This window comes from Delphinus delphis, chromosome 1 (genome assembly GCF_949987515.2).
Source record: "Delphinus delphis chromosome 1, mDelDel1.2, whole genome shotgun sequence".
Lineage (NCBI taxonomy): Eukaryota > Metazoa > Chordata > Mammalia > Artiodactyla > Delphinidae > Delphinus > Delphinus delphis.
This window is the reverse complement of record NC_082683.1, coordinates 153,151,225-153,166,657: the sequence shown is the minus strand read 5'-3', so window position 1 is coordinate 153,166,657 and position 15,433 is coordinate 153,151,225.

The following is a 15,433-nucleotide window of genomic DNA, read 5'->3' as shown; positions in this document are numbered from 1 at the left end:
TTCTTAAAAGAGATGGGACTCTTAATAAAAGGTAAAAAAAAAAAAAAAAAAAAAACCGGCAAAGCCGTCAGCAGGGTGAGCTCCAGCTACTTTTCAATTGTGGGACACTAGGTGCACGGTGCAGACATGCTAGGATGTTTGTTCTTCCTGCCCAATATTTTAGAGAGGATATTAAACACCCCTGTTAAATGCCTGCAAGTGATGGCCAGAGTGGAGTTTGGAGAATGATGTCTGTGAACTTTAATACGGTGGTGCCTTTGTAAAGAGTCTCAGTATTTCCAGGGTAATTGTGGAGTCAACTTCTTTTTGTTTTTTGGATGATATATATGTCTAACTCACCTCAAGAATATATCCACGTAGACTTGAAGTTAGGGACCAGCTGGTGTAAATTTGTGTGGTTATCTCCTGACCTAACCTTTTAGCTTCTTTTTGTTTCTTGATTGTAGTTAAGCTTCATCTTGCCTCAGGGCCTTTGTATTTATTTTTCCCATGTTTTGGAAATATTATTTCCAGAAAAATTGTCCATAAATGATTCCTTTCTATTCTTTGGCACTCATCTCTTAAAGATAGTTTTTCCTTGATTGTCCTACCAGCCTAACTTAGTCCCAATTTATCAGATTACTTTACTTCTTTCACAGAATAATAATAAAAACAAATATTATCTTTGGTGTCTCTTTGTATTTAGATGAACTTCTTCCCAAAGAACTCAAGCCCCACAGTGACAGAGGTTGTTACCTTTCTTATCCCTTATTCTGCGTCTTAGAACTGTGTCTGGCATGTAGTAATCACTCGAGGTCTGTTGACTGTGTAAAGAATATGTGAGTAGATGAACAGATTTGGAGTTATTTAAGGTCGCTCTTAATGATGGCTGGTGTTGGTGATTAAATTAACATTGTAGGTTTTAGAGTTGGAAGTGATCTTGCTGAGTCTCAGAGCTACGGCAAAACTCTCCCTACTGTGGCATCCCTGACAGATGATCAAGTCTGAGCTTGAATAACTGTATATGAAAGACCCTAACCAGGGCAACCTCGTAGCTGTCTTCAAGCAGATCACAGCCTTCCATGGGAGTTTGCTCCCTATTAGTCAGCTGTAATTCGGAGAAAACGGTTTGATTTACCCAGAATCATCTTCTCTCAGTCTCCTTGTTCTAGTTCCTAAAGAATAGACAGGACAGAGTTTCCTCTAAATTACATCCTTTGGGTTTGCACTCCTGCTTGTAATAAAATAAGCACCATGCTATGGCAAAATTCCCCTTGATTGTCTGCCACTTGTTGCTACATTCCTCGTTAGTGTTTAGAAATAATTTGTCTTAATGTTCCACATTATAATTGATGGAGTACAGAAATAAAAGAGATCTCGGGGTTATGTCAGAAGCAATCAGACAGATATTTTAACTTACCCTTTTAATGTATTTAATGCTGACACTGTGAGGAATTGAGCAGTGTAGTCACCGCGTTATTGCCATTGCTGAAAAAATGTATTTATGGTGAAATTTATGGTCACTTTGAAAGGATTAGCTGATGGCGGAATTCTCAGCTACATCTTAGAGCTGTGAGCATTTCTCAAAAAGTTGTGATACGAAACACCTCTGCTTTTTCTTGTATTTCTGTTACATTCAACTACTTCACAAAAAGCATTCGTCATATTCCTGAAACAATGATGGGCTTAGTTGAGATTCTTTTGGGTCCTAAGGGACCAACATGTGTGCATAATAGTGTCGAGTAACACAGAGCCTGGATGTTTGGCTCCAGACTGAAAGCCCCATGGAGTCGTTTTTTTCACATCTGTTCACCAATGTGTATGAATGGGAGAAAACCAAAGTTCTGGTTTGTTTGATCAAGGGGAGCCACACTCCTTTTACTTTTGCTGTGACAAACAAGTAAAGAGGTGTAAAATATCTGAAAAGAGCGTCTTAAGTTTTGGTAGAATGCTTAAGTGGGATGTAGAGAATATACAACAAAAAGAAAAGCAAGTGAGTACTGCTGGCAAACTTTTTCAAGGACAGCTAACAAATTAATAATAGTAGTAACAACAATAGTAAGATTGATTTTAAAAGACTTAAGAGTGGCATGGATTCCGAACCACTCTACATGTATTAACTCCACGCCACAGCCCTGTAAAATGGGTGAGGTTATTAAGCCCTTGATTTTCAAAGAGGAAGTGGAACACAAAGAAGTACCACTCCTGAACTCCCACCACTAATAAGTGGTGGAGCTGGGGAAAAAAGATCCAGGCAAATTAATTTTAGAGTTAGTGCTCTTCACCCGTAGGTTATATCCCACAGGTAATATTTGCACATTTTGAAATCACTTTACAAATACTATTTTTACCCCTAAAGTACACAGGGAATACCCAGGGAAATTGGCATTCTAATTATTTTTATATCTTTGCCAATAATCTGTTAACTTTTGGCAGTTCAGTATCCTTCCCCAACTTCTTAAAAATTCAGCCTACAATCCAAAAAAATAAGGGCTAGTGAAAATAAATGTCTTGTAAATCCAGTTCAAGAGAGCAACTAAAAACTAAGGCCCCCAAGGATGTAAAAGAGAAAACAAAGGAAAAGAAGAGACAAGAAACCCAAACCCTATGATTAAGCTCCAGGTTGTTAGGTAAAGGGGCATTTAATTAATGCTTCTTTAATACCGTGTGCACAGAGGCATGGCTCTACAGAAGCCAAGGAGTCTCCCTTTCATCACTGATTCATGATATGCACCTGGCAGTGTCACTTCCTTCTTTGAGCCTCAAAGCTTTTCATGAAGACACTGAGGGAAATGGAACAAGGTTAGCTCTCACAAGCCAGCTCTCATGTTCTCTCATGTTACCTGTGAGTCTAGGTAAGTGCCGAATGTCTTTAACATGACAGATTATATTTTTTCTTAACCATTTCTCTTCTCCTGATTTTTACGTAATTTCTAATACATAGTAGAATAGTAGAGAAGAAAACACCACACTGAAAAGTAACCGACACACTAACTTTCCATTCTCATTTCACTGCCAATTCAGCCAAACGCCTTCTGTAGAATTCTGATGCAGACCATGAAAACACACTGTAAGTGTTCCAAAGTCTTTTCCATATTTGGTAGTCCTGTGATTTCCATTGGCAGAACTATCTTGGACTGTCATCTGAAAATCTATCAAAAAGAAATTAAGTAATAGGAATTCATATCAATGGTACTGGAGAAAGAAATCCTTGAACTTATCTTACTGTGTGAACCTTCATCCATGTACAAAATCAACAAGAAAGTTTAAACTTTAAAGGCAACATATTCTCATGAATATAAGGGAGAACATAACACAAATAATATACAATGCTAACATTATGTACATACACATATGTACAAGTGGTCTTGAAATATATTCCCAGATATTAATTGGATTAAAGTTTGGGGCATTAAAGCATTTTTTCTCATAGAGAGCATTATTCTTTAAAGCACATAGAGACACACATATCTGCCCTGCTGGCCTCTCACAGTTTCAGTTGATTCCACTCATGTCCCCAGTTCATTTCCCCATATATTTATTCTCGGATTAGTGATTTTTGAACAGGTGTTCCTCTCTTTAGAAATACCTGTGCCATGACCGCAGAGTACTCAGATTTCTTTTTGGCATTTGGCGGCAGATGGTGGGGAAAGTGATGAGTTGTATGACAGGAGAGGTACAAGGTGAACCTTAGAGTAACTAAGACTTTATGCGTAGTTCTTAATCCCAAAGGGAAAAGAGAAGGATAGCAGCGAAAGTCATTGGAATAAAGGACCTCTGAGATGAATCAGCATTAGGATAATTCATTGGTTACTGACTGTCCAGTCGGTTTAGGTTATAAAGTATTCCTGAGTGACTGCATCACTTTATGAAAGGTTCTACCTAACTATAGCATTCTTTTGCTGGAATTAGTTTATATGGCAATAATACGCATAGAGAATGGCAATTGTGAAATCATGTCTTCCCCAAATTGAAGACACTTGTTAAGGTACAAGTTTACCCAAGACTGCAAATGATTTATCCATACTATACTAACTGAGACTGTGTCTTACCATTCTTGTTTGTTAAAGGAGATAACAAGGCTAACTTTGAGTAATAGCAGGATACTTAGAAAATACTTTCAGGTTAAGTTTTGTGAACAAAGTTCAGTGTTTACCCACCAAAAGCAAATCAGCTCATTTAGTATTGCAGGAAATGCCTTCATACTTTTTCACTGCCACTAAAGGAACTTAAAACACCTGTTGGATATATTCCCTCCTAGAATGCCATTTGTACACTTATTCCTAATAGGGCCTGTTATTTTAAATGCAAACTCGTATTATAAGGCTCAGAATTGATACTCAGTATTTTTAGTGATCATATGGTTTAAGGTTCTCAGATTTGGGCTCAGACTTGCATTTCAAGCATTGCAATGTGGGCCTGTTAAATGATTTCCATGCAACCAGGAAAAATTGTTTATCTGAATCTGAAGTCCATTTAAAGAAATGTGATAGTGGTTGATGAAGCCGACTAGCATAGCAGCTAGGGCAGTTATAGACAAGTTACATTTAACCTCTCTGTGTCTCAGTGTCTTCCTCTGAATCTGAGTTTCTTCTCAATGGGGATAGATACTGGTACCAATCTGACAGAGTTACTGTAAGAAATGAAGGAGTTCACAAATTTCCTAAAGGCTTAATGTTTGGCTTGTCGTTACTAAATGCTGGTAATTATTAGTAAAACAATATCCCTCTATTATTTATTATATCAAAATAATAATGATAAGAGCCTGTTATTTTAGTAGTTCGATTTTTTGGTCATGTAATTTAGACTAACTCATATTGTTTAAATGTGAAACCAAGAAGAAAAACAGTTTTGTTTTGTTTTTTTTAACCTGGTCAAGGAACCCAAATCACCTAATTCAGAAATGTTTCTAACTTGGCATCTGCTTTTAATCTGTCACAGCCAGAGAAAGTTTAATGTCTCAGAAAGTGACAGCCTTGTATTTGTGTAGCATAAAAAAGAAGATATATGCTAGATAACATATATACCCCTTATCTTAGTCATGTCACATATAATGCAACACTATTCCTGCTGGGTTCAAACATTGTGTTCCAGAGCCTACCATTGCCTATTATCAGGAGCAAGAAAGCGTAAGAACCGCATGTGTTTGCCCTTAAGTTGGTCTACAACACAGATACTGTCAATCAGCCTCTGATAGTACCCTCCCCGTGGACAACCTTCTGTGCCCTTTTGAGCATGCTCAGATGGAGTCTACCATCAGTGTGGTGGGACTTCACTTCGCTTCAAGTGTGTCCAAGTTGAAGGGTGAAATTAACAAATACTAACCAAATTTGTGGCTGTCCAAACTAGGAAAATAGTTAAAGAATCAGGACATGAAGAATCAAGCAAATACTCATTCGGCGTCAACCCAATAAAAAAGCTTGGTGAGAAAAAAGTTGCCAAAGATGAAAGCCCAGAATAGTGCTACTTTAGCCTAACCACAGTGTCAAAGCAAATGACACACATACACACAAACGCAAAAGGAAGCCCTCTTCACACTAATGCCCCCAAATCCTTTATGGGGCTTCAAACTGAGCAGATTAGGTAGGTTGATGGTTGTCATTTACGGACTGGGTCCACCTAACAAGACTGGTTACTAACAGAATATCTCTGTTTTGTCATTTAATAGACATCCCAAACTTAATATAGCTTGCAATCAAATACACACATAGTCACTCATGCTTTTCCTGTAGACTTTCCAAAACAGAAAAGCGCAGCTCCATTCTTCCTGGTGCTCAGTTACAAAATGTGATTCATCTTTAACGTTTTTCTTTCTCTCTCCTTTCACATCCAATACACAAGCAAAATGTGTCAGCCCTATCTTTGAGATAGAACCAGAATTTGACAGTTTCTCGATTTTTCCACTGTTACCACTCAGGATTAAGATTTCGTTATCTGTCATCTTAATTATTATCCCTCTGAACTGTGTACTTAACACAGTGGCCGGAGAACCCTTTGAGAATCTAAGTCAGAAGAATTATGTGGCTTCAGTGTCTTCCCCTTCATCATAGTTGAAGCTGAAGTTCTTAAAATGCTGGAAAGTTGCTACATGATTACCCTCCACATTATATGTTTGATCTCATCTCCTCCACCTCTACTCCTTGCTCACTCTTTTCCAAACACCTTATACTCTTTAGTCCTTGATGTTCAACAAGTATAGTAGGAAGACATTTTCACTTGCTGTTCCCTTTACCTGAATTGCTGTTGTCTTTACTATCTACAGTACTCATCCACTTACTTTTTTAGGTCTTTTCTCAAATATCACCGTCTCCATTTTGAGGCCTTGCTTGCATTCCCTGTAATAACCTGCAGCCCCACTAATACACCCTACCTCCTTAGGAGCCTCCCTTCTGCTGTAGAATCTGTTGAATGAATGAATGGAGTGAGCTATGTCTAATTTCCAAAAAAATAAACATCAACCGTGAACACTTGTTGAGAGACAGATTCAGGGTATAAAGAATAAAAGAAGTGTAAATTCAGGCCTTACCATTCACCATCCATTCCCTCAAGGTTCTGTTATGGTGTATCTTTGAATAAAAAGCACAATTTGATAAGACCAATTAATAGCTTAAATTCATTAGAATCCCAAACCTTTTATAGTAGAAATGTGATAAAAATTGTGTCAGAGATTCTCAACAAAATGTTAGCAAATTGAAGCCAAAAAAAGTATAAACACTATTATATACCATGACCAAATGGGATTTGTGTCAGGTACGTAAGGCTCGTTCAACATTTGAAAATTAATTAATATAATCCAACCAAGACAAATAAAGGAAAAAAGACATATAAATACATGTGGAAGAAGCATTTGACAAAATCCAGCGTGCACTCATGAGAAAAACTCTCAGTGAACTAGGAATAGAGAGGGACTTTCTTAAGTTGATAAATACGATCTACAAAAAACCCAATAGCTAACATCATACTTACTGGAGAGAAACTCAATGCTTTCCCACTAGATTAAGCACAAGGCAAGGATGTCCTCCTTTATTATAACTTTTCAATATTGTGCTGCAAGTCCTTGCTAATGCAATAAGGCAAGTAAAGGAAATAAAAGGTGTACAGATTGAGAACGAAGACATAAACCTGTCTTTGTTCACAGGTGACATGATCATCTATGTAGAAAATCTTAAAGAGTTGACCCAAAACTCCTGTAACTAATAAGTGATTATAGCAAGGGTGCAGGATCCAAGTTTAATATACAAAAGGCAATTGCTTTCCTATATACCAATAATGAACAAGTGGAATAGGTTTAAAAATAAACCGACACTATTTACATTAGCATTGCCAAAACTGTAATACTTCCGTATAAATCTAATAAAATATGTACAACCTCTATAGGAGGAAAACTACAAAACCGTGATGAATGAAGTCAAAGAATAACTAAATAAATGGAGAGATATTGCATGTTCATGAATAGGAAGACTCAGTATTATCAAAATGTCAGTTCTTTCCAAGTTAATCTATAGAAATTCAGTGCAATCCCAATCAAAATCCCAGCAAGTTATTTTATGGATATTGGCAAACTGATTCTAAAGTCCATATGAAGAGGCAAGTGACCCAGAATAGCTATCACCTCATTGAAGGACACAGTTGAAGGAATGACACTACCCAGCTTGAAGACTTATCATGAAGGTGCAGTAATCAAGACAGAGTGGTATTGGTGAAACAACAAGTAGATCAATGGAACAGAATAAAGAGCCCCAAAATAGACCCACATAAATACAATCAACTGGTCTTTGGCAAAAGAACAAAGACAATACAATGCAGCAAAGATAGTCTTTTCGTCAAATAGTGCTGAAACAACTGGATGTCCATAGTAAAAAAAAAAAAAAAAAAAAGCAACCGAGACACAGACTTTATATCCTTCATAAAAATTAACTCAAAATGAACCACAGACCTAAATGTAAAACACAAAACTGTAAAACTCCCCGAAGATAACATAGGAGAAAACCTAGATGACCTTGGGTATGGCAATGACTTTTAAAATATAAAACCAAAGGCACACTCCAAAAATGAAAGAATTGATAAGGTAAACTTCATTAAAATAGAAAATTTCTGCTCTGTGAAAATCGCTATCAAGAGAATGAAAAGACAAGCCACAGAGTGGGAGAAAGCATTTGTAAAAGACGCATCTTGTTAGGGTAAAGTGGCAACTTGCAAGCTTCTTACATGTGCAACTTGTGTAATTTATTTTGGTATGTAGTGTGAGGTACAGACTTGAGTTTTAAATGGATGTGTAGTTTTCTAGGCATCAATTTTAACATTATAACTTGACTTTATCACAATCAAACTTCCCAGACATACTAAGAACTATTTGTGGATATTCTTTTCTGTTTAATTTGTATATGTGTTCATTCATGTGGTAGTGCTACAATGTTTGAGTTGTAGTGGCTTTATAATTAAGTTATATAGCTGCCTGCTAATTAACAGATACTCAACTTCTAATAAAATTTAGGACTTGTACCTGAATGCCTCCAGATTATGTTCTTCATTCAGACTCTTTACTATTCACTCAATATAAATTCAGAGCTGATATACATTAAAACTGAAGTTTTCATCTATATTCCTAGATTCAAAATATGAGAAAGTAATACAATGCAACATTTTTTAAAACCTCTAATGACTCACATTTTCTATCTCTAATTAAAACAGAATACCCTGTGGAATATCTTTGCATCATTTACCCGGTTTCATTAATTCTGGCTGCTGAAGTTAATTTAAATTCACTCTGGTAAAATGAGAGCTCAGTATAAGGTTTTAGCATCTCAGTGAGACTTACAAATAGTCATCTGCTAGGTGGTAAACAGTAAACAGTCTTGTTTATTGCAAATAATCTTAGCCAATAAATGTTATATATGCTCCATTTAAGAATAAAGATGTTAATCTGAGATCACAGACGATCTTTTTGTTAAAGCTAAAAGCAATTCTGCTTTGATTAGTTGCAAATGCAAATATTACCTAACTTCTTTCTCCTTCTTTGATAGTTGTATAGAAATAAAACTAAATATAAGAATATAAGCCAAACCCACTACAAATGAAACTGCACTACAGACCCACTATCTTCAGTGATTTCCAGAATGATTTCTATGCTCAAACCTTCATTCTATCCTCTCTTCCTAAACAGAATTTTGTTTTGTTTTGTTTTTTTGGTTTTGAATAACTTTTATTACACAAGAGATTCATATTCTTTATAGAGAAATCATGTAATCAAATAATCCAAAAATAGATTAAAAAAATAAAAAGCAGCCATAATTCCACCTCTCAGATATATTATCACTGTATCTATTTTATAGTATAGCTTTCTTATATATATTTTTAACATCTTTATTGCAGTATAATTGCTTTACAATGTTGTGCTAGTTTCTGCTGTATAACAGTGCATCGGCTATACGTATATATATATCTCCATAACCCCTCCTTTTTGCATCTCCCTCCCACCCTCCCTATCCCACCCCTCTAGGTGGTCACAAAGCACCAAGCTGATCTCCCTGTGCTATGTGACTGCTTCCCACTAGCTATCTATTTTACATTTGGTAGTGTCTATATGTCCATGCCACTCTCTCACTTCGTCCCAGCTTACCCTTCCCCTCCCCATGTCCCTAAACAGAATTTTAAGAAGATAGCCAAGATAAAATGAGAAACTGATTTAGACTTCGGTCCCAAATTTACAGCTTCAATGATTTAGGAAAATCCCTTGACAGCTATACTGATCCTCAGTTTTCACATTTGTAAAAGGGTGAGGATTAAAAAAACTGATACTTCTGGAAATGCCTGTCATTCTGATGGATATTTTTTAAATGTTAACTGAAATTTAAATATATAAATTATAAAAAGAAGATGACAAAAAGGCCTATTATCATTTTATTACCCAGATAAACCCTGGTGGCCCACTGATAGGAGAAGGGGCTTCTCTAAGTAGTTTTCTTCATCCTCATTTCTGGACACTCCCTTCTTTAATCTGCTTTTGGAAGCACCGGGTGACATTTTGGCAAGTTTTATTCAATTTCTTTATGTCTTGATTTTAGGAAAGAAGATAGTAGCTGTGCTGAGCTCTGCCAGGTCAGATAGAATTTTGGAGTATTATCGTTCTCTCTCTTGTAGACAGCCACTGTCATTTGGTAAGCCATAAGCCTTCCTTTGCTTTGACTGTGGTTAGTGTGTTTGCTGGATTTCTAAAATATATTTTTAGTGTTTACTTGTTTAGATTGAAAAGATTGGGCTATAGTTTTAAAAGTTTATCCCTCCATTTTGGAAGGACTTTTAAGTTGTGATATTACATGCAAGAGAGCTAACGGAATTCTGGACTCCATATTTTCGTTTTTACCTTTTTTTTTTCTCAGACTTTGAACCAACAATGGCTAAGAATGAGAGGAACTCAGACCCGAATATTTTTTCCCTTGTCAAGCACAGAGAATATGGGAAAAATGAAATTGGGAAATTGTTTTGCTCGTCTTCCTTTCCTCCTTTTTGGTCAGTTATCTTAGTCGTCCACCTCACTTTGTATTTCTAGCCTGGCTTCAGAAAGACCTGAATTTGATGAACTACACACTGTTGGAGTAGTAGATTGCTAGAAGGAACCAAGATCCAGACGACCTTAAATGGTGGCTTCATGGAATTATATTCAAGAAGGATGGTCCAGCCAATTTCCTCACTTCCATTGTGAAAGGAGTTCCCTATTCCTAAGATAATGGACCTATGTCCCACTGGCACAGAAGATGGAGATTTATCCCAGTGCCTTTATATATGTATAGATATTAAAATTATATATATATATATGTTTATATATAGATAATGCCTAATGGAAATATCTCAGATGTTCTATTTTGTGTTTTTTCTTTAATTTTACTTATAAAAATTGTGACCATTTTTTAACTCAAAAGAGGAGAACCTTAAAAATTAATTTAAAACACATTCTCAGTAGTCTAAGGTTCAGAGTGACTTGGCAGAGAAAATTGCTGAATGGTTAGATAACAATGCTGGTAGGCTTGGCTATTGTAACACTTTACATTTGAGTTTCTCTTCCTTGAAATTACAAGAACTATATGACTCAAGAGAAAGATTGATAATTAGGAATATTCTGCTTGCTTTTAATATAGCCTATTGAAGAACATTTTGATTACTTGGAGGTCATAGGAAGGAACCTTCATGACCTAACTTTTGAACAAGTAGTGTTGCAACACAAAGTTGTGACTTAAAATTAAAAAGGAAATTTGAAATGACCTTTCTTTTGGCATCTCAAGCCAGATATCTGTCAGTAAAATGAGTCACTTTTTAGTCAAATGGGTGGTCAGCAATATAATTTTTCACTGGGAAGCTGAAAGACACCATTGCCAAACAGAGCATCTGCAGTGTTCACATCTATATTTGAGCATCTTTCATTTTCCCAAGGGGTGAAGATGAGAAGAAGGAAGGCAGAGAAATGCACTTGCATAAAGCTTTTCAAGACGGATAGAACAGAGAGCATTCCCAGAGGCAGGTCAAGTTCAACCCAAGAACAACTCTCTCAGTCCTTTCACAACTAGTTAAAATACAAGACCAGTAGTAACTCAGCTCTCAAATCAGTGCTAAAATCAAGCAGAAGGTTGTGAATATTGATACGGTTAACATACATCAAGTAGGATTACTGAATTTTCTGAATCCAAAAGTTCTCCACCGTGTTGACATTTCCTTACTGAATTCCCAGAATTGTTTGGTTTCAAAGGCTGTTGGGCTCAAGACACATTTGTTTTTAAATAATCCTTCATAAAAAGTTCAGCTTTCAGTCTAATATGATTGAAACCCAGCTTGAGTGTGTTTTATAATGCACTGAAATGGAAAGACTATGGCATTGAATTATTCAAAACATGGTAGGTGAAGGAGTGATATGTGGGAAGGAGGTGATCAAACAAATCATTGAGACTTGATATGTCTTGTTATCTCATTTTATTTACCTTTTAGAACTCTTCCAAATATTAGACGAAAGAAATCAATATCAATTTTCACCTATTACGTTCCACACTTCAATTATTAATGAATGTCAAATTTGACCACAGTTTTTTGTACCACCTGCTCTGCAATAATATTTCTGAGCCTTTATTAAAAATGTAAAATTGTCATTGAACTTCCAAACATGATTCTCCAGTGGCTAATTCAATTTGTTTTATTAATAAGCAAGTTCTGATGAGTAATACTAATTTAATATGCCTGCATGTAAGGTTAAACTGTAAATTATTCCTGCCGAAGGTGATGAGATATGACTGTGATGTGGTGGTAGGGCACTCACCTTCCTGAACGAACCCTGCGAGCGCACAGTTTTTGGGAGAAACCAGTACTTCATATAGTAGCAAATCTGATATTATTTTGCATGTCTCCTGTAGCAGTGGAATGCACACACACACACACACACACATGATCATGGTTGAAAAACATGCGCACCTTAGATGCTTACATTAATTTCTGAATATAGTTCTCCGGAAAGAAAAAGTTTTACTGATGATTTGTATTTTTATAATTTATTATTTTATGCATACTAAAACACTTCATGAAATCACTTACTGTTTTGTTGTTCATGGAATCCTTTCAATTTTGAGATGCTAAATACAAATGGAAATAATGATTATAGTCCTTGGCCATGAAAGACTAAGTTACAGAGAACCCGGTGACTGGATGTCAGACCTGCCACGGAATTATTCTCTGCTCCAGAGACCATTAGAATATCACTGTGTACCCACTGAAGGATAGAATGCTGCTATTGAGAAACTAGCTCTCTTTTATTTCTACTAAAAGGAGAGAACAGTAGGGGACCTTGACTGCATGAGTGTATGAGACTTTCTCTGTTTTGTACAATAAGCCAAAAACAATACATGAAATAGCCTCGGGTCTTTTGTCTTTTGTACCCAGCTCCTTCCTGAATTACTCCTGATCAATTACACTTAAATCGACAAGAGTTGCTTGAACATTTTGACAGTTATGTTCCCCATACCCTGATGCATTTTTAAAGGGTTACTGAGATAAAGCTATTTCAAAAAATACTGCCTCCAAATTTTTTCAGGGTGGCATCAGTGAAAAAGTAACTTAGAGGAAAAATACTCCACCTTGAGTTCGTGGCCTGTCACTCTAAGGCCAGGCAAGCATAAACCTTCATAGCAAAACCCAAGTTTGCTCCCAGTTGAGAATTTGGTTTCTATGGTCTTATATAGAAAGTATATGGAGACTTTAATTCCCTATAAGCCCTTTCCAAAGAGTGAATACAGTTCATCATTCGTAAGAGATGATGAAAATTACAATTTTGTTGAATAGGTGGAATATATATTATATATAATATATATATATTTATTTTTAATATATATATACAATATATAAAGTTACTATTCAGAGTCCTAAAACATGGATTTTTCTTACTTACCAAGTATGAACAGTAACTTGATCTCTAAACACAATAAAGCACCTGGTCATAACAGAATCATAAAAAATATTTGATATCAGAATGAATTCACTGTTCAGGTGTAAAGAGGGAATAGCTTCAGTTTTCCTCTTTCTTGCACCCCATTATTGAATCCTGGACAGAGGGGATTTTCTTGATTTTAATCTAAAGGAGAAATGTTCACTTTTGTTAAGATGGAAATTGACAACCTCAGTAGGCAGAGGCACTGTTTTTATTTGGCTGAATTCATGTTTCTAGTGATAATTCAAGGTGTAATAGGGTTTCCTCTGCCACTCCAAAATCTGAAAATGATAAGCATCTCACCAGAGTTTCAGGATGGCCCATTACCTATGCTGTGGAAAGGATATTCAAAATACCATGCTTCATCAATGGCTTCTCAGATTTATTAATCAATGGACAACTACTGAGTTAAGACAGTGTCTTATCCTTGCTTCAAAAAAATAAAAACAAAAAAACCCCACAAACACAAAAAAACTGTTAACGATGAAAACTTATTATGCCAGGCCTTAGTATGGCCTGACTTCGAAATTTAGTTTCAGAGGCTTTTGTGAATATACCAAGGAAAGAGGACCTAGGTGTATCTTATTGCCACAGGCCGCCAATAAATATTTGCTTCACGGATAAAAAAATAATATATAGTATAGGAGAGAGCCTGACAGATGCTTAACATTATTGAGTGATAGCAATGCCCAGACTCATCTGTGATCAAAAACTATGAAAGTATCCTCCTAAGGATAAACTTATTACAAATAAGTGAAAATTCAATTATGGAGATACTTTCTGTTTCAGCTCTGATATGCAAATCGCTTGGAAGTTGTCACTGTATCTTGTCCTTACAAGATAATGCGGTACAAAATGAAAATCAATGACTTTTCTCAGACGTGATTAATAAAACATGTAACTATGAAAGAATTTTAAAACTGTAATTATGTATGGGTATATATGTGTCTCTGAAAAATCTGGGTCAAAGAAAACTGAGGCTATCAGTATAAACTCATTTAACTTCTATCTCTTCTTACGTTTATTTCCTCCCAAACTTACCAGTATCCACCCAACTCGAAGGATACAAGTGATTTTTATAGACTGTGCAAGGTTTTTTTCTTATTCATATGTCCATGTTTCCCCAATTCTCTAAATTATTATCTACATCTTCAGGATCTCCTTTATCGGTTCCTTCATTTCAACATGTAATATATAAGTCCTTCTCATTCTAAAAAATTCTTTTTTGCGAATTATTTTCTCTTTTCATCCAAACTCCTTGAGAGTAGCCTATTCCCACTGTCTTCACTAGCCTCGACTGGCCCCCACAGGCAGCCCTACACCCTCAATTTATTGCCATTTGGCTTTTTGTCCACCACTTCACTGAACTGCTCTAAGGTCACTGGGGACCTAACTGCCCAAATCCAATGGACACTCACATTCTCTGAAGGATGACACTGTCATCTACTTCCTCCTTCCTGAAACTCTATCACCTCTCTCCTTTCCAGAATTCCTTCTCTGCTTATTACTTAAACGTTGTCAGTACTCACAATTCTCTGAACTCTCATCCATGTTCATGATTTTAATGAGTGCTGATATGTGCTGATGACACTCAAATTTTTATCTTTCCATGTCTTCACGTGCATGTCCAGTTATCTACCAGTCTGTCTCCTGAATTCTACACGTGCTTTACAATTCAACATGTCCAGAACTAAAGTCTTTTTCCCAATTCAGTTCTTTATCCCCTATTTCCAAACTCAATGATACCACCACCCAACCTCAGTCACACAGATGGGGGTTCAGCCTCTGCCTCCTACTTCTTCCTTACTTCCCAAAATCAAGTCTTGCTTGTAATTTCCTAAATACAATTAGAACTTATTTCCTCTCTTCATCTATACCTTATTTCAGACCCCTTTCTTCTTGCTATTACCTGGTCTAGAAGTTACCAAATTGCTGTTTGGTGGAACCAGTTGTTAGACACTTCTGTTAAAAAAGGACACTAGAGTCAAATAG